Genomic DNA, 4282 nt, shown 5'->3' with positions numbered 1-4282 from the left:
GGGGGGCGAGGGAGAGGCAGGGATGAGAGAGAGAGAGAGGGACGGGGCGAGTGAGAGAGAGGGATGGGGTGAGAAAGAGAGAGTGAAAGGGTGAGAGCGAGAGCGGGAATGGGCGAGAGAGTGAGGAAGGGTGACGAGAGAGAAAGGGAGGGAGCGAGGGCGGGGGTGCGAGAGAGAAAGATGGAGGGGGCGAGAGAGAGAGAGGGAGGGGGCGAGAGAGAGAGTGAGAGGGACGAGAGAGAGGGGCGGGCGAGCGAGGGATGGGGGCGAGCGAGAGAGAGAGGGACGAGAGAGAGAAGGGGGCGAGAGAGAGAGGGAAGGGGCGAGAGAGAGAGAGGAGGGGAGAGAGAGAGGGAGGGGCGAGAGAGAGAGGGAGTGAGAGAGAAGGAGGGGGCGAGAGAGAATGGAAGTGGGGTGAGAAAGAGAGAGAGGGGACGAGAGAGAGAGAGGGGAGGAGAACGAGATAGAAAGTGGGAGGGGGAAGAGAGAGAGAGAGGGTAGGCGTCTAGAGAGAGGTTGGGGGCGAACGAGAGAGAGAGGGACAAGAGAGAGTGGGAGGGGGCGAGAGAGAGAGTGAGAGGGGATGAGAGACAGGGGGCGAGTGAGGGAGGGGGTGAGAGAGAGAGGGAGGGGGGCGAGAGAGAGAGAGGGAGGGGGCAAGAGAGAGAGTAAGGGGGCGAGAGAGAGAGGGAAGGCGACGAGAGAGAGGGGGGACGGGACAGAGAGGGAGAGGGACGAGAGACAGAGGGGCGTGGGTGAGAGAGAGACAGGGACGAGAAAGAGGGAGGGGGGTGAGAGAGGGAGAAGGAGGGGGGAGAGAGAGAGGGGGGAGAAAGAGAGGGAGGGGGCGAGAGAGAGAGAGGGGGCGAGAGATAGTGTGAGAGGGACGAGAGAGAGAGGGAGGGGGGCGAGGGAGAGAGCGAGGGGGGCGAGAGAGAGAAAGAGGGTCGGGTCGAGTGAGAGAGAGGGATGGGGGTGAGAGAGAGAGAGAGAGAGTGAAAGCGTGAGAGCGAGAGCTGGAAGGGGCAAGAGAGAGAGGAAGGGCAACGAGAGAGAAAGTGAGGGGACGAGAGAGAGAGGGAGGGGGGCGCGAGAGAGAGAGGGAGCGGGGCAAGGGGAGAGGGAAGGAGGGGCACGAGAGAGAGAGAAAGGGAGGGTCATAGAGTGAGGGAGGGGGGCGAGAGAGAGAGGGAGACGGACGAGAGAGAGAGGGAGTGGAACGAAAGAGAGAGGGAGGGGAACGAGAGAGAGGGGAGGGGCAAGAGAGAGGGATGGAGGGGGAGAGAGAGAGGGTGGTGAGAAAGAGAGAGGGTGGGCGGGCGAGAGAGAGAAGGAGTGTGCGAGAGAGAGAGAGGGATGGGGCGAGAGAGAGAGAGGGGGGTGAGAGAGAGAGAGAGAGGGGGGAGGGGTGAGAGAGAGACGGGGATGAGAGAGAGAGGGTGGGCGGGCGAGAGAGATGGAGTGTGCAAGAGAGAGAGAGAGGGAGGGGGTGAGATAGAGAGTGACGGGGACGAGAGATGGAGGGGGGTCAAGAGAGCGAGGGAGGGGGGGGCGAGGGGGGCAAGAGAGATGTGGGTGAAATAGGGAGAGAGGTGGGGACTAGAGAGTGAGAGGGAGGGGATGAGACAGAGAGAGGGAGGGTGCGAGAGAGAGAGGGAGGGGGAGTGAGAGAGGAAGGGGGATGAGAGAGAGAGAGGGGCGTGGGTGAGAGAGAGAGAGGAATGAGAGAGAGAGGGAGGGGGTGAGAGGTAGAGGGAGGGGGTGATAGACAGAGAGAGGGAGGGTGCGAGAGAGAGAGGGAGGGGGAGTGAGAGAGGAAGGGGGATGAGAGAGAGAGATGGCGTGGGCGAGAGAGAGAGAGGAATGAAGGGAGAGAGGGAGGAGCGAGAGGTAGAGGGAGGGGGTGAGAGACAGAGAGGGGAGGGTGCGAGAGAGAGAGGGAGGCGGCAAGAGAGATAGGGACGAGAGAGAGGGAGTGGGCGAGAGAGACAGATAGCGAGGGGGTCGAGAGAGAGAGAGAGCGAGGGGGGCAAGAGAGAGAGAGTCAGGGGGGCGAGAGAGAGGGAGGGGGGCGTGACAGTGAGAGGGAGGGGGCGAGAGAGAGGGGATGGGGTGAGAGAGAGAGGGGGAGCAGGTGAAAGCGAGAGAGGGAGAGGGCGAGAGACAGAGGAAGGGGGGAGAGAGTGCGAGGGGGCGAGAGAGAGAGGAAGGGGGCGAGAGAGAGTGCGAGTGAGAGAGAGAGGGGAGTGGGCGAGAGAGTGGGGGAGGCGAGAGAGAGTGCAATGGGGGCGAGAGAGAGAGCGGGATGAGAGAGAGGGTGGAGGGGGACGAGAGAGAAAGTGGGAGGGGGACGAGAGAGAGAGAGATGGAGGGGGACTAGAGAGAGGGTGGGGGGAGACAGAGAGAGGGATGAGAGAGAGAGGGAGGGGCGAGAGAGGGAGGGAGACGGACGAGAGAGAGAGGGGAGTGGAACGAAAGAGAGAGGGAGGGGAACAAGAGAGAGGGAGGGGCAAGAGAGAGGGATGGAGGGGGAGAGAGAGAGGGTGGTGAGAAAGAGAGAGGGTGGGCGGGCGAGAGAGAGAAGGAGTGTGCGAGAGAGAGAGAGGGATGGGGCGAGAGAGAGAGGGGGGTGAGAGAGAGAGAGAGAGGGGTGAGAGAGAGAGAGGGAGGGGTGAGAGAGAGACGGGGATGAGAGAGAGAGGGTGGGCGGGCGAGAGAGATGGAGTGTGCAAGAGAGAGAGAGAGGGAGGGGGTGAGATAGAGAGTGACGGGGACGAGAGATGGAGGGGGTCAAGAGAGCGAGGGAGGGGGGCGAGGGGGGCAAGAGAGATGTGGGTGAAATAGGGAGAGAGGTGGGGACTAGAGAGTGAGAGGGAGGGGATGAGACAGAGAGAGGGAGGGTGCGAGAGAGAGAGAGGGAGGGGGAGTGAGAGAGGAAGGGGGATGAGAGAGAGAGAGGGCGTGGGTGAGAGAGAGAGAGGAATGAGAGAGAGAGGGAGGGGTGAGAGGTAGAGGGAGGGGGTGATAGACAGAGAGAGGGAGGGTGCGAGAGAGAGAGGGAGGGGGGAGTGAGAGAGGAAGGGGGATGAGAGAGAGAGATGGCGTGGGCGAGAGAGAGAGAGGAATGAAGGGAGAGAGGGAGGAGCGAGAGGTAGAGGGAGGGGGGTGAGAGACAGAGAGGGAGGGTGCGAGAGAGAGAGGGAGGCGGCAAGAGAGATAGGGACGAGAGAGAGGGAGTGGGCGAGAGAGACAGATAGCGAGGGGGTCGAGAGAGAGAGAGAGCGAGGGGGGCAAGAGAGAGAGAGTCAGGGGGGCGAGAGAGAGAGGGAGGGGGGCGTGACAGTGAGAGGGAGGGGGCGAGAGAGAGGGATGGGGTGAGAGAGAGAGGGGGAGCAGGTGAAAGCGAGAGAGGGAGAGGGCGAGAGACAGAGGAAGGGGGGGAGAGAGTGCGAGGGGGGGAGAGAGAGAGGAAGGGGGGCGAGAGAGAGTGCGAGTGAGAGAGAGAGGGAGTGGGCGAGAGAGTGGGGGGAGGCGAGAGAGAGTGCAATGGGGGGCGAGAGAGAGAGCGGGATGAGAGAGAGGGTGGAGGGGGACGAGAGAGAAAGTGGGAGGGGGACGAGAGAGAGAGAGATGGAGGGGGACTAGAGAGAGGGTGGGGGGGAGACAGAGAGAGGGATGAGAGAGAGAGGGAGGGCGAGAGAGGGAGAGGGAGGAGGCGCGAGAGAGAGAGATGGAGCGGGCGAGAGAGAGAGAGGGAGGGGGGTGAGAGAGAGAGTGAGAGGGACGAGAAAGAGGGGGTGGGCGAGAGTGGGAGGGGGGGGCGAGTGAGAGAGTGAGGGAGCGAGAGAGAGAGGGAGGGCGCGAGAGAGAGAGGGAGGGGGGGAGTAAGAGAGGGGGGGGGAATGAGAGAGAGAGAGGGGAGGGTGACGAGAGAGAGGGCGTGGGCGAGAGAGAGATAGAGAGAGAGACTTGAGAGAGGGAGGGGGGCGAGAGAGGCAGAGGGCGAGAGACAGAGGACGTGGGCGAGAGAGAGAGGGTGAGAGGGACGAGAGAGAGGGAGGGGGGCGAGAGAGAGCGGGAGGGCGCGAGGAGAGAGAGAGGAGGGCGCGAGGAGAGAGAGGGAGGGGGGAGTAAGAGAGGGGAGGGGGGAATGAGAGAGAGAGAGGGGAGGGGGGATGAGAGAGAGGGGCGTGGGCGAGAGAGAGATAGAGAGAGAGACTAGAGAGAGGGAGGGGGTGAGAGAGGGAGAGGCAGAGGGCGAGAGAGAGAGGACGTGGGCGAG

The sequence above is a fragment of the Chiloscyllium punctatum genome, chromosome 16 (assembly GCF_047496795.1).
Source record: "Chiloscyllium punctatum isolate Juve2018m chromosome 16, sChiPun1.3, whole genome shotgun sequence".
NCBI classification, from domain to species: Eukaryota; Metazoa; Chordata; class Chondrichthyes; order Orectolobiformes; family Hemiscylliidae; genus Chiloscyllium; species Chiloscyllium punctatum.
The sequence above is the reverse complement of the archived record's forward strand: the minus strand, read 5'-3'. Positions refer to the sequence as shown.